Here is a 24,813-nt window from a genome sequence, read left to right as displayed (position 1 = left end):
GAGGAGAAGGAAGGGGAAGAGGAGGAGAAAAGAGGAGGGAGAGAAAGGGGGAGGAAAAGGGGGAAGAAGGAAAGGGGGAAGAAGAAAATGAGAAGAAGAAAATGAGAAGAAGAAAGGGAGGAGGAAAAGAAGGAGGAGAAGGGGGAGGAGGAGAAAGGTGAGGAGAAAAGGAGGAAAAGGGAAGGGAGGCAATGGTGAGGAGATGGGGTACGAAGCGAAAGGGAGGAGAAAGGGGGGAGGAGGAGAAGAGGGAGAAGGAAAAGGGGGAGGGTGAAAAGGGGAGGATAAAGGGGAAGCGTAACAAGGACAAGAGTTGGTTTATGGTAGGACAGTGAGCACGCTACCGTTAGGGGGAAGGAAGTGTGTGTGTGGGGGGGGGGGGAAGGAAGTGGGAGAAGTAAAGAAAGAGGAAAACGGGGATCTGGGGAAGGGGGGGTTGATATATATATATATGTATATATATATATATATATATATATATATATATATATATATATATATATATATATATTTGCAGTAATTCACAAGGCACACGTGAAAATAATATGCAGAAAAAAACACTGGGAAATAAGAAGCTTAGTCCGAACGTTTTCGTCTATTTAAGACATTATCAAGGAATACACAGTTACAGAGACAAAGGTGGATATATATACATAAAGTAGAAGACAAGCTAGGAACATGGGAAGGACACACAAGATGCTTCACAATCAGGTAGAGCCGATGTTTACATATACGGACATCGGCTCTACCTGATTGTGAAGCCTCTTGTGTGTCCTTCCCATGTTCCTAGCTTGTTTTCTAATTTATGTATATATATCCACCTTTGTCTCTGTAACTGTGTATTCCTTGATAATGTCTTAAATAGACGAAAACGTTCGGACTAAGCTTCTTATTTCCCAGTGTTTTTTTCTGCATATATATATATATATATATATATATATATATATATATATATATATTAGAAGTGTCCAAACTACGAAAACATCAACCACCGTCTACCACACAATTCCTGGCGGAAGTTCAATTGAACAAATTGTTCTAGTCTTTTACTTATATGGCGATGGGTTTGGTATAAATTGCAAGACAGGACTCGAAACCCACACATTTGGGGAGTTAAAAAGCCCTCCCTCCCTCCACCCTTCCACCTCTCGTAAATAACGACGCTTTTTCTTTTTCCTTTCTCGGTTGTGATATTACCACCAACGGATCCTTGACAGTGACTAGATTTTGCCTAATTATGCTAAATTTAGCATAATTATGGTAAAGTTAGCATGATTATGCTAAATCTAACATATTTTCCCACGAAATTATACTATATCAGTCAAATAATAGAAACCATACGTATTATGAGGAACAAGCATTTAGCATGATTTTTGTCAATGTAGCATAATTACAGCTCCTGTCTAGCATATTCCAGCTTGAGAAATCAGGACACACTTATCCTTGACTCTGCCCCTTTCGTCCTACTTTATAAACCCTGCCTCCGGTCAAAGACAACTATTATAATCGACCTCGAGGGCGAAACCCAAGACGGAGAAGTTAACTCTTTAAGACGAGTTTAATGTTTTTAGTCGTTTATTCTAGCTTTATTTTATTTTTTCATTTTATTTATTTGTTTTTTAATTATTATTTTATTTATCTATTAATTTATCTTATTTATTATTTTTTAGTTGTTTATTCGCCCCTGCCGTGGCGCTGGAGCTAACCACCAGAAAGTCTTCGTACTTTTGTGATTCTGAAAAAAGCGGGATGCTTTTGCGTACGTGTGTGTGCGTGTGTGCGTGTGTGTGCGTGCGTGTGTGTGTGTGTGTGTGTATTTACCTAGTTGTATTCACCTAGTTGCATTTTGCGAGAGAAGAGCTATGATCGTAGAGACCCGCAGTTGTATCTTTCCGCATCCAGTTCTTTCTTCAAGTCATGAACTGTGTGTGTGTATTTACCTAGTTGCATTTTGCGAGAGAAGAGCTATGATCGTAAAGACCCGCAGTTGTATCTTTCCGCATCCAGTTCTTTCTTCAAGTCATGAACTGTGTGTGTGTGTGTGTGTGTGTGTGTGTGTGTGTGTGTGTGTGTGTGTGTGTGTGTGTGTGTGTGTGTGTGTGTGTGTATGTGTGTGTGTGTGTGATTCACCATGGTTTTAGATCATGTGTTGGACTCGTGATCGAGAGCTATTTTCCTCCCGGAAGAGAGCTCAGAGCTCATATATGACCGATCTATGAGTAATGCTGTGACCTTACACGCACACACACACCCAACTCCCCGCCAACGAGAATTGGAGTAACAACCCGCAGCGCAGCGACACTGAAATTATTTCAGCCCTGGGGCCGTCGTAGTGGCAGCCGGAAACTCTACCAACTGCGCCACGAGTCGTGTGTGTGTGTGTGTGTGTTAATTTTCACTCTTGTCCTCTCCCACAATTAAAGTTTTCTGCATTATTCATTCTCATTCACTCTCTCCGCCACTTAGCCCTTCATTTAATGATCCTCTCCCCCACTTCCCCCTCCACTACCAATCTATTTCTTCTCCCTATGGCTCCCTCTGCAGTTGCCGAGATTCAGTTCAACTCCTCAAACTCTCCAATTCAGATCTCACTCATCGCACATTTTATTTCCTTTCAAGCATTCGAAACTCCTTCTACTCAAGCTCACCATTCTCGACTATAGTCCCCCTTCCACTATTATAATCCTCTCCTGTAAGTTCACTCATATTACTATATTCTCTTTCCTAATATAGCTTTCTCACTCAACTGCGTTCTTTTTCCTCTGCTGAATGCTTCTCACTATATTAGTATTAAACTTGTACACTAACCATTCATTGCTTTATTCGTATTTGACTGCTACGTTTCTTCCTAACCTTTATAAGTCTCTATTGCAATGCTACATTCCTCTTTCATTGTTGGAGCTTTCTTCTCGGTTCCGCTAAAGTTCTCTCTGCTGCAGTGTTCTTCCACTTGTAGACTAGTGTTGTTCTAAATCGCTTGGAGGCGTTGGAGATAAAATATTCGTGGTTTCTGGTTTTTATTACGACGCCTCCGTGACTGCACTTTACATCAGCGGAGGTGACAAAGAAAATGGTGGCGGTTGCCAACAATATATTTTACACTTATTATTATTTACACTTATTATTCTGTCTATTTACATTTTATATACTTGAGGGAACTGAGTATGGACACTCAGTATTTACTTTATATATACACAAGAAGTGATGACTTATGATAACTAATATTATTTATATGGTTGAACTTGGCGGTTGAAAATACATGTGTTCTCGGCGGTTAACTCTCAGATCAAGTCAACTTGACTGCTGGTCAGATCACACAATAGGAGTCCCGTTGAAGATTGCTGCTACCACCAAGATCTGACGTCGTGTAGCCAATGCATGTGCGTGCGCGTGTGCACGCTAGTATAGAATGAATCAATGACAATCTACAGGCATTTCTTGCGACACACTACTACATTTATCTTTCACAACTACAGTTCTCTTTAACTTCTATATTATTTTCACATTTCACTATAACGTTTTCCTTCTCCCCTCCGCTACAATTCTCTTTACTGCTACATTTTTCTTCTCACTCAGGCATCTTTGTACTAAAGTCCTCTTCCTCTACGGCACACCTCTTCCTCATCTCCATTCACTCTTTTCTAAAATCCTCTTCCTCTGCTACACTCTAATCTCTCCCTCCGCTAAACTGTTCTTCTACAGCTCTCCATTCTCCAAAAGCCAGATCCGAGACGGTCAGGTAAATGCTGAACAGTGGGAGCAGTCCTCTTACGTTTTGTTCCTATCAGGGCCTCTCGAGAGACTGAATATATAACGACAGAACAACAACAACTTATATATGATGCAAGATCTTGCATTGTGTATAAGTTGTCGTTGTTTTGTCCTTCCATTTTCAATCTCTGAAGAAGTCCTCGGAGGGGCCAAACATTGGAGGAATAAAAAATGCTCCCACTGTTATGCATTTCCCTCACCATCTCACCACCTGCCAATCTTCTAGGCTACAGCGAGCGCTCCGGCCAAGAGCAACTGTTTCACTCTACCCATTCCATTCCCCCTCTATCTCTACCCCCTTCTCCCTTCCAACTACAAATTCCTCCCGCCATTCCTCCCCCTTTTACAGCTTCTACACACTATGTACCTTATCACTTGATTCCATTCCCACGATGTTCCTTTCAACGTCAGCAAAACACTTCCTTTCACGAGGATAGAAGCGCTGGACAAAAATTAGCGTCCTTTTTCTACTTTACCCTCTCCATGCAGAGACGGTTTCCCTCGGGTGGATAAAATCGCCTGGCGTTAGGCTAGATTACAAGACTAAAACAGCATCATCATCATCATTATTATTATTATTATCATCATTATTATTACTATAATTATTTTTCTTATTATCATAATTGTTATTGCTATTTACAAGACTAAAACAGCATCATCATCATCATTATTATTACTATAATTATATTTCTTATTATCATAATTGTTATTACTATTTCCAGTAGTTCTGGTACAGCCTGTCTCCCTTTCATCCCGGAGGCTGAGTATGTATATATGTATGTGTGTAATATATATATATATATATATATATATATATATATATATATATATATATATATATTATTGAGACATTATGAAAGGTTGACGTAAGTGGAGTAAGAAGCACGGGAATCATAGTCACAGCAATCTTAGTTTTGAGTTTATTCCTGACTAGTTTCGCAGGTATGCTTTTTCAAAGGAATGGTGTACAAACAGGCTGTGGGCATATACATGGGGTGGACCTCACTACCTCCCCGTGTTACCACAGTTGGTGAGAAGTGTGAACATTACATATTCATTGTAGCAAATGTAATAATAATGATAATACTTAGCAAGTGGTAAATATGATAACATTAATAATAACAATGAAAATAATAATAGTACCAGAACATTTCGTCCTGCTCAGGAGAGCCAAAAAATTAAAGGATGTTAAAACATTCCCATCAATTCCTTCAGCTAAGCGATACTTTATCATCACCATGATAGATACACAGATGATTTTATTCAGCCGAAGAAGACAATACGACTCCCTCTCCAGACTCTCTATCTCTCTCTCACGCCCCCTACCACACGACGTACTGTTGCGTGAGACCCTCATCGAATCAGCCTTTGAGGGCCGGGCTGCTGATGGGGGTGAATCGATAGGGTACCGACCATACTGGTGATAGGCGTCGCTTCGGGACGGCAGACTACTATGGTGGCTACAATGGCGGAGCTATGGTCAACAGTAAAAAGGGGGAGGGGAGGAAAGAATCCAGGGAAGGGGGAAAATAACGGGGGAGAGGGGAAAGAACTTGGGGGAGGGTGGAAGGGGGGGGCAGGGGGAGGAAACGAGGGGGGAAGGAAACGGGGGGGAAGGGGTGTTCCCCCTTCCTCACACTTAGATCGTATTACAAGTTCAAGATCCCTGATTGTCACTCTCGCACTACGGCCATTCAAATTATCAAACGCTTCAGTTGAACTCGGGTCCAATCATTAGTGGTTTCTGGGGATCTCTCTATATCTTAGTATAGTCCCCCGACTACCTTCAGACCCTGTCCATTACAAATCCGCGAGTATTTCGCGGATGACCCATGACTGTCCCTGTTGAATTCCTATCCCTTATATCTCCTCTTTCACCGAGGGTCACATGTTCCCCGGTACACACACACACACACACTATAACTCCAACACCATGAGGTTCTGTCCAGGGGTGAATAAAACTGCCTGGAACCAGCAAGAACAAAATATGTAAGGAACCCTCAACTTCCTTTCCTTCCTTTTCATAATCTTAATCCTCTCATTACGGTGGCAACCTCTCGGCTGAATAAAATAATGAGGCGTTAACCAGAACAAAATGAACCACATACTATATCTGGTCCTTGTTGTTCGTATTAATTCCTGAACACCTGCCCTTCTCCGACTGCTGATCTTCCGAATCTTAAACCCTTTATCCCTTTCCTACGGTGACTTTTGATTCTAGATCACCGTTCACACGAGTACCAGTCGGTTTTATTCGGCTAAAGAGGACTTCCGGGGCCAAAACTGAATAGAATGGATACCCCTTCCCATGAACCACATCTCTCTCAAAACTGAAAAGAATCGTTTGATATTCAAAAGAAAGGTATACAAAACCTACGTTGCTATAGCGACAGGGTGAAGGCGAGAACTCGAGTCCTCAAACTCATGCCGACCCCATAACCTGCACGGGTCCCCAACCTGTTTTGCTGCACGTAATGCAAAGATATCCGGGGACCCGTATCGTATGACTTCCGGATATTCAAGATCCGGAATCTGGACCTTAGTACTCGTTTTATTATTTTAGTACTTATTCTTGCTGCCGTCAGGGGATTTGAACGCCTCTCGAAGATATCTTACTTTACGTTATCAGACATTAGTTTTTATTCTAGCTGTCGCCAGGTGATTTTATTCAGCTGAGAAGAGGACCCCCTTCCGACCTCCGCAGCAGAAGGGACAGTAATCCAACCAGCCATCGAGCCTGACACTCACAAACACGAAAAAAAAAAAAAAATGAGGGTGGAGACTTCAGAACTTTGAACGGTGTCAGGCTATAGGAAATAGTGGTGACTACGCACTTTTTGCGCTCTTTCCCTTTCCCCTTCGACCAGCAGCACAGTGAGTAGTGTCTGACCAGAGGATATAATGATGCCTACGCATTTCTCTATCTTTTTTTTTTCTTTCTTTTGAACACTCAAGTTCTCTTGATTTCTCCTCTTCATCCCCCGCCCCCCACATCCTTCTCCATTACTCTCCCTTTCATTTTTTCCTGCTTCGACACAACGATATGACTACTCATTGGGCGATTAAAATAGATAATATAAAACAAAATACATTAAAACAAAATATGTTCTCATATATATACATATATATATATATATGTGTGTGTGTGTGTGTGTGTGTGTGTGTGTGTGTGTGTGTGTGTGTGTGTGTGTGTGTGTGTGTGTGTGTGTGTGTGTGTGTGTGTGTGTGTGTGTGAAATAAAAAACATTTACTTATTTGATTTTTCATTGTCCTCGTTTCATTTTCCCCTTTCCAAACTCACCAATGATCGTTCTCTTCCTATCTCCTTGTTCCTCTTTTATTACATTTTTATCTTCCTCTTCCTTCCCCTCCCCCCACCCCAGAAGTCCATGGCAACCTTGCCCAGGCACCAAAGTCCTCAACGAGGCGGTCTCCTGGGAGGGTCGTTAGAGAGGATCATCTCCCCGACGCCCGTTTCCAAGGCCTATTAAAACTTTCACTTCCATCCTGATGTGCAGCCCCAAGGGGCTGGCATTGTGTCTACAGGCTGGGCTCCAACCAACCCCCTCCCATTTTATTTATTTATTTATTTATTTTATTTTTTGACTGACGATTGTTCCCTTCCTAGTTGGTGACACAAAACAGATAACCTTGCGACGTTTCTCCCTGACAAGATCTAAAGAGGGGCCCGAGGACCGCTGCCGGCTGACGTGGGGCTGCAGGCTTCCTCTCTGAAGTACTCGAAGAAACATCTACAGGCTTTACTCGTCGACTACATTCTACTCCATTTCATTATTTCAGCTGAGTAAAATCTCTTGGCGGCCAGCCAAACGTTGTCAAAGTGGCGCAGATGTGATAATTTTTACTGTTTTTTGTTTTGACTAAATACATGAGATTTCTATGCAACTGTGTGTGTGTATGGGAGGGAGGAAGGGAGGGAGGGATTGGCGCTGTCCTGAGCGGGGGTCACGATCAATTGAGGTCATCTTCAGAAAGGTGTCCACGCCCCCACACCCCCTCCGCGGTCAACTAATATAATCACTAATCCTTAGCAAGAACATTCCATAGATCCTTGGACCCAAATTTATAATCATTTACTATTTACCTTTTTGTTTGTTATTCAACTATACCTATGCATTTATTTATGTATTTTATTTGTTATTTTTACATTATTACAGTTTTAATTTATTATTATGATTTTTTTTTTGCATCCGACCTAGATATGGATCAAAAGGTCTCCTGTCGGCATGCTCCGCCTTTGTAATCCTTTGTAACACAAGGTATTTCCAAAAGGCCCTACAAGACATCCTCGCACCATATCCTCTGACTGTTCTCAAGGTCCTCCGTATACGCTCCTAGATTACGAGGTTCACAGGTTCACCTGTCCCTTCAGAGCTCCTGAAAGCCCTCCTGAGCTCTCAACCAAGAGCAGTTTTGTGGTCCCTTGGAGTTCGATATTCCAAGGGGTGAGGGAGTTCACCTCCAACTGAATAAAATCACCTGGCGGCAGCTAGAATAAAATACCACAGTCGTAAGATGCAAGAACAGGGTTAAATACAAACGTCCGGGGGTGTTGACTGGGTTTATTAACTCAACTGGTTTTGAATTTAAGGAAGAACTTATAAAATGTGCTGTGACAGCATTTTATGCCTCTATGACTGCATCTCCTACTAGGTCACTCAGTTCCCGCCGTCTCGGCTACCCTTGAGTTCCTGTCCTTCCTGTCATGGAGAAGGTAGGGAGGAAGGAAGGAAGAAAAGGAGGAAGGGGAGGAAGGAAAGATAGGAGGGAAGATTACACCCTCCAATCAATCCCTTACCGAACAAAGACCTCTCCCAACTATTGCCACACAACTCCCGCAAACTTCTCCACATCACCTCTCCTATCTGGTCTCCCTCGTCAACTACCCGTACATATGAGGTCCCTTACACCCTAATCGCTGCCTTGTTCTTCGTCCTGTGGTGCCCACAGGAACGTCACGTGACCGGAGTGGGGTTTGGGGTTTAGCGGGGGGGGAACCTGCGGCACAGTAAAGGCTGGATATTGGTAATGTGGCTTCAGGTAATATCAGAGGCAGAGGATATTCCGTGTCCGGCAAACCAGACTTAATGGGTGACTAGACGCTCAAGAGCGCTGGGACCAGAGAAGACTAGGACGGGGTGGGGATGGGGGGTACATGCGAGGGAAGGAAACAGGAGTAGGATAAGGAGGATAAAGGTGGTGGGGGAAAGAAGGCAGATGGGAAGGAGTAGGAGGAAGAAGAAGAGGAAAAAGGAGGTGGAGAAGAGAAGGCAGAGGGAAAACAAGAGGAGAAAAAAAGAGTAGAAGAAGAGAAGGATAGGAAGTAGAAGGAGGAAAAAAGGGGGAGGAAAGGGTGGAGGATGTGAGTAAGGCAGAACAGGAGGAAAGGGAAGAGGAAGAGGACAAAATCTGGAGGAAGGAAGAGGATGGAGAAGAGGTGAAAAAATATGAGAAAAAGGGGTAGGAAGTGGTTAAAAAGGAAGAGGAAGAGGAGGTGGAAAGGAAGGAAGAGTATAAAGAAGAAAAAGAGGAGGAAGCGGAGGAAAGGGAGGGAGAGAAGGAGGAGATGGAGCTGGAAGAGGAAGAATGGGACGGAAATGAAAGGGAACGATGAGAAAGAATGAAGAGGTAAGATGAAGAAAGGAAGAAAAAGAGGATGTAGAAGAGAATGACGAGGAAAAGGAGGAGGAGAATGAGGAGGAAGAGAAAGGGGAGGAAAGGGAGGAGGAGGAGAAGGAGGAGGAGAATGACGATGAAAAGGAAGAGGAGAATGAGGAGGAAGCGGAGAAGGAGGAGGAAGAGGAAGAGGAGCAAGGGGAGGAGGAGGAGAATAAGGAAGAAAAGGAAGAGGAAGGGGGAGGGAGGAGGAAGAGGAAGGGGAGGAAAGACAGGAGGAGAATGAGGAAGAAAAGGAAGAGGAAGGGGGAAAGGGGGGAGGAGGAGGAGGGGGAAAAGGATGAGGAAGGGGAAAAGGATGAGGAAGGGAGAAAGGGGGAAGGAGGAGGAGGAGGAGGAGGAAAAGGACGAGGAAGGGGGAAAGGGGGGAGGAGGAGGAGGAGAAATGGGACGGAGATGGAAGGGAACGGAGAGAAAGAATGAAGAAGATTGGAAAATCGAGTCAAAAGGGGTAAGAACAAAAGAGGGACACGACAGAGAGAGCACGGGGAAGAAAATAAACTGAAAATTGGAAAAAAAAAAAAAAGAGGGGGAAGAGAGAAGAGGAGAGGACAGGATAAAAACTGGAATAGGAAGAGGCATGGAGATGTGAAGGAAATGTAGGGTGAAGAGAGTGAGAGCAGAGAGGGGGAAAGGGAGAGAGAGGGTAAAGAGAGTTAAAGGGAAAGGACTCATACACACACACACACACATATATATATATATATATATATGTGTGTGTGTGTGTGTGTGTGTGTGTGTGTGTGTGTGTGTGTGTGTGTGTGTGTGTGTGTGTGTGTGTGTGTGCGTGCGCGAAGATCTGGAGTCTGGGATCCATGTTGAAAGGGGAGAAGCGTAAACACCAGACTCAAAGTGGGAAGTTTAATGCCCGACGTTTCGGTCCTCCTAGTCCTAGGACTGTCTTCAGGGGTGTGATGATATACAGTGCTCAAATGAGCTTGTTATACTGTCCAAGGTTGGAGATTGGGATAGATATTCCGACCTTCCGAAGCTGTCCGGGTCCCTCTCCTCTTCCAGTCGCTACGAGTATCGGACGACTGAACCACCTTACATACCCAATTGTGCATACATTTCATTTACAAAGAATAAATACAATACAATAAAATAAAATACAATAAAATAAAATAAAAAAGTAAAATAAAATACAATAGAATAAAATAAATAAAATAAAAATAAAATGAGAGAGAGAGAGAGAGAGAGAGAGAGAGAGAGAGGAGAGAGAGAGAGAGAGAGAGAGAGAGAGAGAGAGAGAGAGAGAGAGAGAGAGAGAGAGAGAGAGAGAGAGAGAGAGAGAGAGAGAGAGACTGACTTTCTTCGGCTGAATGCACAACGACCCGATACCCGTTCGGGAGAACGCGTCCCAGTCGACCCAGGAGCGGCACAATCACCACAATGCCTCCTTGTCCCAACCCACGGCCAGATCTCCCCAGACGATCAAGGCATCTATAACTCTGACAATCAAGGCATCTATAAATCCTCCATTCATGTCTTGTGGAGTTACTATGGCCTCGGGAAGCGCGCGTAAGATGGGAAGAGAGGGAGGGGGGAACGGCTAAGGAAAGGGAGAGGAAAAGGGCAGGTGAAGCGAGGATTGGGGTAGAATTTGGTCCCGCGACAACTGCACATCACATTTAGGCACAAATATATTTGCAATGCAATACAATGGATGCCGCTAGGAGACCTGTTATATATATATATATATATATATATATATATATATATATATATATATATATATATATATATATATATATATATATATAATCACACAGAGAACCCTGAGTCAGAGTGAAAGAAAAGTATGGGAGAATGTTAATTTCTATATTTCGGAAGGATATAAAATGAACTCAGACAACCTCCATGACAGGCTAGTTGACCTGGATCAGAGGTAAGGTAACTATATATGTCTCTAACTACTTCGCCTACCTTGTACTTTCCTGAAGAGGGCTGCAATTAGCAGCCGAAATATAGGAGTTAATGTTCTCCCATAGTTTATTTTTCATTCCGACTCCGGGTTCTTTGGGGATATTGGCTGCATGTTATTGTGTCCATGTAGCATGGAGCTGATACTTTAGGGTATGGGGCGCCCCTACGGACCAGAGTCACACATAATTTTGTCTGTGATGAGAGGAAATCTCTGTTCATAGAGAAATGATGATACTTTAATATACTGCGACTGGCCCTCCTTTATGCTGTCCCGCCCACCCCTTGTTATTGTACTGTACCATTTCTCTGAATATTCCTTTCCTTTTTCCCCTAACCTTGTGGTGGGGGAAAAGAATACTGCCAAGTCGTGCGAGGCGACAAACAATGGGACTGGGATAGGATTAGGCATCCTTCTACCTGTAGCCCCACAGGGGACATTCCTAAAAAGAGTAAAGGCATAAGAGGTATAGGAGTTTTCCAACCAGTACCCTAAGGTTAGGGTCTTTTAATGTGTGTGGATTTGGTACAGATGAGAGTAAAAGGGAAGAGATAGGCAGTATGTTTGTGAGAAGAAAGATGGATGTGTTGGCACTGAGTTGAGAGGGAGGAGCAAGTGTGAGTTTGGGAGTGTAGTTGGATGGTTATCAGGAGTGAAGAGAGGACGAGGGAGAGAAGGGGTGGCTATACTAATAAATGAAGATAGATAAGCGTGTAGTGAAGTGGAAGGAGATTTATTCAAGGTTAATGTGGATGAAGGTGAAGCTGGGAAGGGAGATGTGGGTTTCTGTAATTGCGTATAGGCCTGGTAGTGATAAGAGTGTAGAGGGTAAGGAGGTTTTTTGGACGGATTTAAATGAGTGCATTGAGGGATTGGGAGAAATGTCAGTGTGGTGGTATTGGGAGACTTCAATGCTAGGGTAGGAAAGTAACCGATAGTGGTTGGAAAGTGTTGAGTTCCAGGGAAAAGTCGTAGAGGAGAGTTGATGGTGATGTGTCTAGAGAGTTGATGATAGCAATTACAGTGTTTATGAAGAAAGTCAAGCATAAATACACATGGAAGAGGGTGGGGGATGGGAGAGTGGTAGATAGAGCGTTAATGAATTATAGAGAGGTAACCAGGATTATAGTAAGAAGAGTTAAAGTTGTACATGTTCTAAGGGGAGAGAGTGGGGGAATATCAGATCATTTTTTGGTGGAAGGTAAGTTGAGAATAGAGGATAGATGGAGAAAGAGGAAAAGGACAGAAGGGAGGAGGGTGCTTTAAAGTGAACTGCTTAAATGAAAAAGAAAAGGAGAGGGAGTACAAGAAGAATGTCTGAAAAAAGGAGGTACAGTGATGGTGGATTGGCTGTTTAAGAGAAGGTAGAATGCTGGAGGACTGGAGGAGTGCCTGTATAGTTCCACTTTACGAGGGAAAGGGGAACAAGTGTGAGTGTAGTAGTTTCAGAGGAATCAGTTTGTTAAGTGTTGTTAGGAAGGCTTACGGGAAGGTCTTCATTGAGAGGATTAGGAGAGGAACAAAGGGAGTCATTGGTGAGGAACAGTGTGGGTTTAGAAGAGGTAGGAGTTGCGTAGATCAGATTTTTGTGATAAGACAGATATGTGAAAAAGCTATAGGAAAAGGTAAGGTTATTTCTTGGGTTTTTATGGATCTGGAAATGGCTTACGACAGCGTAGACAGGAGGGTACGGTGGGAAGTATTGCAGATATATAAGATGGGAGGAAAGCTGTTAAGAGCAGTCAAGAGTTTTTACTAGAGTAGTAGAGCTTGTGTTAGGATTAGATATAGAAAGAGTGAGTGGTTTGAGGTAAAGGTGGGACTTCATCAGGGATATGTTATGTGGTCCTGGCTGTTCAATTTATACATGGATGGGGTGGTGCGAGAGGTAAATACAAGGGCAGTGGATCAGAGATTGGAGATGGTGTATGTGACATTACGTATGCCATACGTCACGTGTAATGAGTAACGCGACGTGTGACGTACGAGATATGTTCAGTGAGCTCAAAAACTTCAAAGTAGGTTTGAAGGTGAATAAGAGTAAAGATTAACAGTTCTAAGGTTCAAACAAAAGCAATTACAATAGGTGACGAGAATCTTGAAGAGGTAGAAGAATATAATCATGGAGGTCAGGTCTAGCACTGACCAAAGACCACGAAAAATAAAAGGGCGTTTTCATAGTTTGCTGGAAAATGTCTCGTAAAATTAGGTACATCATGAGAGGCCCTCTAACTCCTTGTCTGAAACGTAAAGTTTACAATCAATGAGCAATCCCAGCTAAGATCTACGAATAACTTGGAAACTGTCGAAAGCGACGAAAAAACAGCGATGAAGTGCAGAGGCCAATAGAGAGATCAATGTTGGGAATATCATTAAAAGACAGGAAAAGAGCAAGTTGGGTGAGACAGCAGAGTGGAGTGGAAAATATTGTGGAGGCGATAAAGGAACTGATATAAAACTGGCCTGAAAGGAGGAAAGGAAATGGAGGAAGTGTATTACAGCGACGGAACGCTAAAAGGGAGATCAAACGGAAGAAGGAGAGCCGAGGTTCAGAGGTTTGCAGGACTGACGTGGTAGATGCTGGCGAGTTACGCATACCATGGATGAGGTTGGACGAGGGTTTAGTTAAGCACGGGACTCGAAATGGCTCATAATCTTATCTAACTGTTTTTGCTTTCTCCATGAGCCCCTTTTCTAACATCTTGGATGCCATCGGTGTTTTCCATAGCTCCACAAAATGTTAGAAAGTTAATTTAAATGTTAATTTGCTTCTACTTTTGAGTCCCACAGTCTCTTGCGTCATCAACGAAATGGAAACAATCTATTTCAGTCAACCATTTATTGATACAAACAAGCCTTTTAGAACATAAAAAGTCTGCGTTCCAAAGATGTACGTTTCATTGCATACACCTTCCTTGGCGGTATGAAGCGTTTATACGTGGAATCAACACGCGCAGATTATATACGTGTGTGTGTGTGTGTGTGTGTGTGTGTGTGTGTGTGTGTGTGTGTGTGTGTGTGTGTTTGTGTGTACACACACACACACACACACAAATTATATATATATATATATATATATATATATATATATATATATACATATATATTACCTTTCTGGCTCCCCTTGTCCTTCCCCTCTTTTCCTTTGTCGCATCTCCATTTTCATTCGACTTCTATTTAATTCAAACTCCTTTTTTTTCTATCCTTGCCCTCAATTTACTTCCTCACTGACTACAGACCTCAGCCCATCCTTCTTCTCTACTAAGCGTCCTTCAGTCCCAAATCTCATCCTAGTTTCGTTAATATCCTCATCATATTTTCTTCCGTTCATGTCTTTCCTGCTTTTAGTTTGAAATTCGTTCTCTTCTCATTCCCAACTCTCTCTCTCTCTATCTCTCCTTCCCTCATTTCCTCTTTCCAATATTCATTCTACCTTCACTACAAGCCACGCGTCCTTCCTTTCTTCTGGATGCTTATAAATACACAAGAACCTCCCCCAACGCCAGCATGTACGGCCGAGTTCCCGATGTGTACATGAACGTATGCACGTGTGTGTACACACACACACACACACACACACACACACACACGCACACACACACACACAAGCATGAATAATATGCAGGAAAAAGGAAATATGTGTGTAAGCACACAAGAACAAGCGCACGCGCATGCACATACATCGAGAATTGATAAGTTGGCATATAAACAAGAAGACCCAACCGAAAAAGAAACCCACAAACCCTGATGTAGTAGATGCTCCGAGCCGCGAGGGAGGAGTAGGAGGGAGGGGAGGAGGGGGAGGAGGAGGAGGAGGAGGAGGAGGAGGAGGAGGAGGAGGAGGAGGAGAGGGGGGCGTCGACCATCATAAACCGAACAAGATACAAAGAGCAGAAAAAAATCTATAGGCTGACTGCGGAGTGAAGAAAAGAAGAGGAGTGCTTGAGTTTGAGAGCGAGGACAAAGAAAAGAAGGATGAAAGATTAGAAGGAAGTGTAGATAAAAATGGAGAGAAAAAAAAATTGTGGATAAGGACGGTTTCAACCCGTTACAATAGTAACGACCTTAATCTTAATCACCTATCGGCTATGCCACATTAAGAACAAGATTAAGACTCCTCCTTAACCATTACGGTCTGGTATTATATTCCATTTATTCATTTATTTATTTCAGTCATTCTTATCTTTATTGTATTTATCTAGGAGGTTTAAGATTATCACTCAAACTCTTTCGGTATGGCAAAGTAATATTATATTTATTTCATTTATTCATTCTATTCATTATCTATTTCTATCTTATAATTTTAAGTCAATAAATTTTATTCAGCTGGGATGGAGATCAATAAATGAATCAATCAATCTAATCAGCCATCCTGAGTCCACTGCTGAACAAAGGCCTCCACAACTGCGAAAATGAGAAGAAGATGAAGAAGAAGAAAAAGAAGAAGAAAATAATATGAATTGGGTACGGACTGGAACAAGAAGGGGAACGATAAAGGCGAGAGGCAAAGAAAAGAGGCGATAAGCCAGAGACGACGATAATGATGACCAAAGCTGTCGAGATAAGAGATAACAGTGATATATATATCGGGAGGGCGATTCGTGCTTATGCACTCAATGACGAGGAGGAGGAGGAGGAACGGGAGAAGAGGGGGAAGAGGAAAGGAGTGGAAAAAGGGGGTTATGCAAAGAGAGGGAGAGGGGGGAAAGAGAGGGGGTGAAGAAGAGCAGGATGGCCAGCGAAGGGAAGGGAAAGATTAGAAATGATGAAGGGGGAAAGAGAGAGCGAGAGAGAGAGAGAGAGAGAGAGAGAGAGAGAGAGAGAGAGAGAGAGAGAGAGAGAGAGAGAGAGAGAGAGAGACATTGGAAATGTGACGGAAAATACTTGAAACACGGTAGATGTAAATAAACAAACGAATAAACAAGTAAACAAACATATACAACAACAAGGCCCTCTACAACAAAACAATAAGGATGGTGATGCCGTATGGTAGGAGGAAAAAATGGAAGGAAGGAAGGGATCGCTTGATGGGCCACTAACTAAGGGAAAGGGGAAGTCAAGAATCAATTTAATTCTGATATGGAAAGGAAGAGAAGAGAATGCAAGGCAAGGCAAGGAAAGGGAAGAGAAAATTAGGGAAATGGTGCAAAGGAAAGTGGAGTGAAGTGAAATATTGAAAATCAAAGGGAGTAGGAGGGAACTGTGAGGGAAGGAAAGGGAGGATGGTGGGAGGAAGGGAGAGGGAAGGAAGGAGAGGGGAGAAGGAAAAGAGAGAAAGAGAAGGAAGGGAGAGGGAAGGGCGAGTGTGGGAAAAGGAGAGGGAGGAAAGAGAGAAGGAGGGGAGGATAGGAAAAGAGAAGGAAGGAAGGGATACGATAGGTTGAGAGAAGGGAGGAAAAGGAGAAAGAGGGCAGGAGGGATGGAGGGAGGTAATGGTAGGAATGGGCTGCTGGGTAGTAAAGGAGGTAAAGAATACTATGAGGAGGAAACGACTGGAAAAAAGAAAAGACTTGAAAGAATTAGAACTGATACAAAATGGACACACACACACACACAGAAAGGGAAAGAATGAGAGAGAGAGAGAGAGAGAGAGAGAGAGAGAGAGAGAGAGAGAGAGAGAGAGAGAGAGAGAGAGAGAGAGAGAGAGAGAGAGAGAGAGAGAGAGAGAGAGAGAGAGAGAGAGAGAGAGAGAGAGAGAGTATAAAATAATAAGAAAGTCAAAACGAAAGACTACAAGAAAGTCCCGTGGTAGCGCTCTCCCTTCTTTCCCTCTTCCCCCTCCCACCTGTCCTCCGCCACCCAGCTGGCCTCCTTGTCCCGCCCCACTCCATCCAGGCGGTTAATCCCGACCCGCCTACCAATGGCCAGATGGCAGCACCCCGACCCTATCCAGCTGGTCCATCTTCCTCCATCACGGTCATCCAACCACTCCACTTCCCCACCCTCTCCCTCCTTCGCCAGCTGGTCGGAGCAACCAGCTGTATAGTCTTAGAAGACCAGGTCTTGGTTTTATCAAGGTGGACTTCCTCACGACTCCGACGCCGCCACCGGATGAACGTAGGCGCCACTATGAGTCAACCTCCTGTTGTAAACAACATAATGTAGAATCTGTGACCTCTTGTTCATATGATAACAAATTCATTTGGAGCGAGATTCATCTAGACTTTTTTTTTTTTTTTGTCGGTCAAATGAGGAACGTCCTTTGGCAGAAGCCAAATAAATGTGGATTCTCACAGGAAAAAAATAACGAAGATAAAGGAGTTAACATACTCAGACTAAACTCCAATAAAGAGTAAATGTTGAGGGCGAACATGTGAACCTGCAGACGATTTGCATATTACCCCCCCCCTCTCTCTCTCTCTACCTACCTATCAATTCCACAGTGGTTGAACCCAAGCCTGACATAATACATATGTTAACACACTTAAGTCTAGATGTAAACCGATCAACGTTCGTGTGGAGGGAAGATTGATGTACTTGATTCAAGAGAGTAAAAATAAGGGTGCATGCGTCAATGATGTGCAGTGCTGTGTGTGTGTGTGTGTGTGTGTGTGTGTGTGTGTGTGTGTGTGTGTGTGTGTGTGTGTGTGTGTGTGTGTGTGTGTGTGTGTGATTCATCATGGTCTTGGATCATGTGTTGGACTCGTGATCGACAGCTATTAACCTCTCGGATGAGAGCCCTGGGTGGGATTCGAACTCGAGCCGCTGTAACAGCGGTTGCGAACGCCGTCGAGTCGTGTGTGTGTGTGTGTGCGTGTGTGTGTGTGTGTGTGTGTGTGTGTGTGTGTGTGTGTGTGTGCGCGTGTCTGTGTGTGTGTGCGCGCGCGCGTGTGTGTAAGTACGAGTAGTAATAAAGAAATTCCTGTTAATGAGACGGCAGCTTCTGTGACACAAGGAAATCGTGTGTGTGTGTGTGTGTGTGTGTGTGTGAGAGAGAGAGAGAGAGAGAGAGAGAGAGAGAGAGAGAGAGAGAGAGAGAGAGAGAGAGAGAGAGAGAGAGGAAGAGAGAGGGAGAGGAAGAGAGAGGGGGAGAGAGGGGGGAGAGAGAGGGGGACAGAAGGAGAGAGGGTGAGAGAGAAAGAGAGAGAGAGATGAAGAGAGAGGTGGTGAGAGGTGGTGAGAGAGAGGGACAGAAGGAGAGAGGGAGAGAGAGAATTTACGTCCAGAGTCTTATCGGGAACGGAAGAGACATTGGTAGTGCTTGCTGCTTTCCAGTCCTCCCTCCTTCACTATTTCTTCAACTGAGAGGACGCTCTGATTTCCAGATAAAGGAAGGGAAGGGACTGTCTGTGTTAAGCTGACGTCATCGGTTTCCGTGGTGACGTCATCAGCACGTGACTGCGACGTCAGGGTGGCAACCGCTCCCTTAAATTAGTTGATTGAAAATTCATCTTTACTCAAAGAAAAATAAAACAAAATAAAATAAAATAAATAAAATAAATGAATAGAAAATAATGAATCAACGAATAGAAAATAATTAAAAATATAAAGTAAATACATATAAATAAATAAATGAAAGAAAAAAAATCAATGAATACACAAACAAATCTCTCCTTGACGACCTCCATGATATCACCTTTTCGTTGCCAAATCATTCCATCATCATCATCATCGCTAACTCTTGACGTATTGGAACTGTGACGGGACTGATTACTCGAAACCTATTCTACGATGTCACTGTGGTCCGTCTAACTCAGGGGCCACATTCAGAGCCCACAGAACCATCATCAGATCTGCCGGACGAGGAAAACAACCATATGACATCTAGAAGGCCATATGACATCTAGAAGGCCATATGAAGGCCATATGACATCTAGAAGGCCCGAGTCCCGAGTGCAAGTTTTTGTGTGTGTGTGGGGGGGAAGTGTCTTTGTTTGCATGTGTGTGCGTACTTGCATACATGTCCTATGAGACTTCCTTGGTATTTTATTACCGGAACATTTGTCATTTACTATACGGTAGAGCATAAAAGGCGCGTCTGCGTACATCCTCCCGTATAGCTATTTCAACTGCGTTCTCCCGTCCTCCGAAGAGCAATAAAAGCGAGGCCATCCGGTGAGACTCGGCATCCGGTACTTGGGGGAAGCTCGCGCGCACACACACACACACACACAAAAAAAAAATAATAATAATAATAGGCAAGATCCACACCCCATCCTAGGGTGGAAAAAAAAAAAAAAAAAGATCGCCTGGCCGCAGACCGAACAAGTGTGTACAGTTTTTGAGGGGTCGACATTCTCGTTGATATTGTCTGATGGACGCAAACCGGGTTTTTCTAGCTGCAGTCTGGTGATTTTATTCAGCTGAGGAAAACCTCCACGTTTGAAGGCTCAAGACGAAACAGTCATACTATATATATAACTTCGTCGCACGCAAAGGGCATACATCATCAATCAATCAATCAAATCAGCGGTCCTGAATCCGCTGCTGAACAAAGGCCTCCTTCATAGCATTCCATGAATCACACGACCGCGCCAACCTCTGCCACGTCACTCCCGCAAACTTCTCAATCTCATCTCTCCAACTTCTGTCTGGTCTCCCTCTTCCACGCTTCCCATCTTGCGGTGTCCACTCAGTAACATACTTGCTCTATCGTTCATCAGTCGTTCGCACTAACTTACCTGCCCAATTCCACTTCCTCTCTTTTACTGCTTCCACAATATCTTTCATTCTAGTCTACTCTCTCACCCAACTTGCCCTCTTTCGGTCTCTCAGCGTTATTCCTACCATTGATCTCTCCATTCTCCTCTGTGCAGTCCTTAGCTTTGTTTCCATCGCCTTCGTTAGTTTCAAAGTATCACACCCGTAGATTATGGTTGGCAGAATGCACTGATTGTAAACTTTATGTTTCAATCCAATTCTGTATAAAGAAAATCAAACGGAAAAAATATAGCAGCTAAATAAGAAGTAAATAAATAAATAAATAGAAAAATAGAATAAATAAACAAATAGATAAAACTGCTAAACAAAAACAAATTTTGTTTGGGCCACCGCAACGCAATTCCATTCAGGTATAAGTCGTATTCTTGAACGAATTTCATGGCTCTAAAAAGGTAAACTACACAAATTACCATCAACCTTATACTCTGATGAAATAACGACCAAAGTTGTTTGTTACAGCGTTTGGTCTCAGGAACCCCGAAATTTCTTAAAGAATTACCAATAACCTCGAGTCACTCACAACAAGGATCGACCCAATTCAACAATTTCAAGGAATTGTTTTAAGATACTGACGAGAGAGAGAGACAAAGACAGAGAGAGGAAGAGAGAGAGAGAGAGAGAGAGAGAGAGAGAGAGAGAGAGAGAGAGAGAGAGAGAGAGAGAGAGAGAGAGAGAGAGAGAGAGAGAGAGAGAGAGAGAGAGGAATAACAAACCACCATATTCTCTCCAGCTCATATGGGTTGGATGCCGGCGGTTCCCTGGAGCATTACACGGTCCCACACTTGCCTGCAAAGAAAAATAAATAAATCAATCAATCAATCAATCAATAATAAAAAGATAATTAGCAAACACATAAACGTGTGAGGTCATTACTTATTGTCGTTTAAAAATATAAGAAACAGAAAACTCAACAGCAAAATTTCTTTCGCGACTTCCAAAGTTAAAGCTAAAAATGTATATTCATAAATAAATAAATAAATAAAGAATTACGTTACATCACAAAAAGTAATTCATTCCCTACCCGAAACGATACAAATCAAATTGTTTTTAAGGGATAAACATTGGATAACGTGAAGCATTAGAGGTGTCGAGACCCTTGGTTACAGCTGTACTTGTCCTGATGGTTGAGTTTGTTTGTGTTGAATAATTATGAACTTGCTTTCATCGAAACCGTCTACATGAGTAAATGTCAGCGTTTGTGTACAACGCTGATACGTGTATAAAAACAACTACACACCTACACTCTGTCGCTTCGCATTCCTGTTCAGTCAGAATGTAATGGACATAATCCTATAGAAGCATAGATAAAACAAAGCGTCCCTGCGCATGCGTGCGTGTGTTGATACTACATAGTACTTGATCACGTGATGAACTCGTGATCTACTGTAGTTATTAACTTCCCTGACTAAGAGCTCAGAGCTCGTATATTCTGATCTGTGAGCTTTCACACCCATAACAACAACACCCACCCACACCCCTGTACAAGGGGGATAGTAACTGTCTGTATTGTTTGTAAATATTCACACTGAGCGGGGCGTGATCTCACATCCCCAGCGTGTGTGTATTTACCTAGTTATATTATACGGGAATGGAGCTATGCTCGTAGTTATATTATACGGGAAGGGAGCTATGCTCGTAGTGACCCGTCTTTGTACCTCTCAGCATCTAGTTTGTTCTTAAATTCTTGTATGGTTTTTGCACATACTATTTTTTCGTCCAAGTTGTTCCAGACACCTATCACTGTGTCGAAAACTATTCTTCTATAATTATCCTTTTTGAGTTTCTTTTCGTCTCCTCTTGTATTTCTTTTGTCCCACTTTACTAAATCATCTCTATCAAGGATTTCCATACATTTCATGATTCTGTAAATGGCCATTAGATCTCCACTTTCTCTTCTTTGTTCCAGAGTTGTTAGTTCCAGTTTGGACAATTTTTGTTCGTATGTCAATTCTGAGTGTTGGTGTCTCTGAGAGTGAGTGTGTGTGTGTGTGTGTGTGTGTGTGTGTGTGTGTGTGTGTGTGTGTGTGTGTGTGTGTGTGTGTGTGTGTGTGTGTGTGTGTGTGTGTGTGTGTGTGTGTGTGTGTGTGTGTGTGTGTGTGTGTGTGTGTGTGTGTGTGTGTGTGTGTGTGTGTGTGTGTTAGGTATCCATAGTGTCGCAGCGTACTCCAATCTTGGTCTTATCAGTGTGACTAATATTTTCTTTATCATTTCCTCATCCATGTAGTTAAAAGGCCACCTTTATTGTTCTCCGTAAATTGTAGGTTTCTCCGATTATTTTGTTTATATGCTGGTCTGGTGACATGTCTTTGCTAATAATTACTGTGTGTGTGTGTGTGTGTGTGTGTGTGTGTGTGTGTGTGTGTGTGTGTGTGTGTGTGTGTGTGTGTGTGTGTGTGTGTGTGTGTGTGTGTGTGTGTGTGTGTGTGTGTGTGTGTGTGTGTGTAAAATTCCTTACCTTCAATAGTTTGGTTGCCAAACTACTGAGGGTAAGGACATATATTGACACACACATCAGATACGCACACACACACACACACACACACACACACACACACACACACACACACACACACACACACAATAGTATCGATTCAAAGGCACTACTCTCCACGAACTATTACCCGTGATGATTCAAACAATTTGCTCATATTTCTTGAGAGAGTGACTAACAGTAATTAGTATTCACGAACACGTTAAAGGTATTGTGGCTGTCTTCACTGGACCTCATACCAGCTAAGGTCACGTGATCTAGCCTCCAATACCATCTTACGTCATTGGTTGGTAGGCCAGGATGTCACACGAGGTCGGAGTTTGCATAGCTCAGTCCCCTTTTTCTTCAAGACCAGGGCAATTTCCACGGACAACTTAGCCCATGGCCCTATTCCATTTGGCCACACATTTTTTTTTTTTTCCAACTCTGCGCACAAAAACATGATTTGAATCAATCGCACCTTTACCCATCTTCTCGGTCCTTTAACAGAATAAAATCACCTAGCACCGCTCACTCCAAAATATGCAAATTATTATGCATAAGCACGCGTTACTGACAGTCCACGTTAGGAAGAAGACGCCTCCTTAACAAGGAAGATCTCACCTCTTCAAGATTCCTGCGAAGGGGTTTGTGGTGTAGGGGGGAGGGTTTTCTAAGAGAGTGTGGGAAGTGGGCAAGGATGCTAAAGTGGAAGAAGAAAGGTGAGGGTGTGAGGAACATGATGGGAGGGGAGGGGAGCAGACTACCTAGCATACTGTCAGGATACAGTCACAAGACGAAAAGAAGAATTCAAAACCTGGAACACCCAAATAAGTGGTATTTGATTCCGTATATGATCGCCACCTTTATACAAGTTATCAAGGAACGCCCCTATTCCCTTCTGGAGTGTTTCAAAGCGATGTGGAATAATATTCAGGCATGAATCACCTTCTGGCCTAGGTCAGCGTAGGGAAAGATTTTGCCCAGTTCCATCAAAAAAGGTTTGGAAGGGAAGGGAGAGAAAGACTTGTGGAGTAAGAGATGATATTCGCTTGCATCCACGGGGGAAAATGATAACAGGGAACTCCTGCGTGGGTGAAGATTGACGTCTGGGTGAAGGGAGTGAGTGTGGATGAGGGGAACGGGGAATCAGATGTCTTGTGGGGTCTGGGACGAATGGAAGGGGTTCAATGGGAAGGGGAAATGGGTGAGTGGCGGGAGTAGACACGGGCGTGGAGGTCACATGGAAGGACAGAAGTGTCCTCTCATGTCCCCAAAACAGGAAGTGAGTTTCAAGTTGTCGTGAGAACATGTGCGGGGGTCATGTGCGGGGGTGGTAGTCGGTCAGTACACAGGAAAGTGAGACAAGCTATGATCGTGATGACGGTATAGGAGTCTGCGATGACATCACTCTGAAGGGAGGAGTTGGTCGAAAGATGCATGTTACCTGCTTAACTTAAAACCTAAAACAGATGGACAACTTCAAAAGAAACTTAAAAAAGAACTGGGAAAGAGAGAGACAGCGAACAAGAGAGAGCGGGTTTGGTGGTGGGGGGGGGAAGGTGAGGAAGAACTGGCAGGAGGATTCTGCTGTGGCTGATTAGGTTTCTGTATGAAAGAAAAATTAATGAACAAGAGTGTAATCGAACATGTGCGTGCCTCCTGAGTGTGAGCGTGTTTTTCTATGCTCTTGCTTTACGTCCATGAATTTGAGTGTGCGTGTGTGTGTTTACGGGAATGCATATGTATAAACGTATGTAAGAGAGAGAGAGAGAGAGAGAGAGAGAGAGAGAGAGAGAGAGAGAGAGAGAGAGAGAGAGAGAGAGAGAGAGAGAGAGAGAGAGAGAGAGAGAGAGAGAGAGAGAGAGAGAGAGAGAGAGAGAGAGAGAGAGAGAGAGAGAGAGTGAGTGAGTGGTGGGGGGGGAGAAGAGACGCCCGCTATGCATTGGAAGCGAGGGCTGGAATGGGCTGCCGTCGATCATGCCAGGGCTCATTCCAGCTTCCATTTGGCCCAACACGACGCCGACCGGGCATTAGCATACGCGCCCGCAAGCCCTCCTCCATGCCAGACCCCACACATCCCCTCCCTCCCTCCCTCCCTCCAGCTTAATTTTGACATTGATATCAGTCTCCATAAACGTTTCCCTAACCTTAATCGTGAGAACAACTTCCAGCCTCGATTTTCGGTGAAATTGTAGAAATCATATGTATCCACCAGGGATTCTTTTTATTCTATTTGCCAGGGTACTCCATTTACTCAACGGTTCATAATAATAATAATAATAATAAT

This window comes from Oratosquilla oratoria, chromosome 14 (genome assembly GCF_046742065.1).
Source record: "Oratosquilla oratoria isolate Oo_2021 chromosome 14, ASM4674206v1, whole genome shotgun sequence".
Taxonomy (NCBI): domain Eukaryota; kingdom Metazoa; phylum Arthropoda; class Malacostraca; order Stomatopoda; family Squillidae; genus Oratosquilla; species Oratosquilla oratoria.
This window is presented reverse-complemented; position numbering follows the sequence as displayed.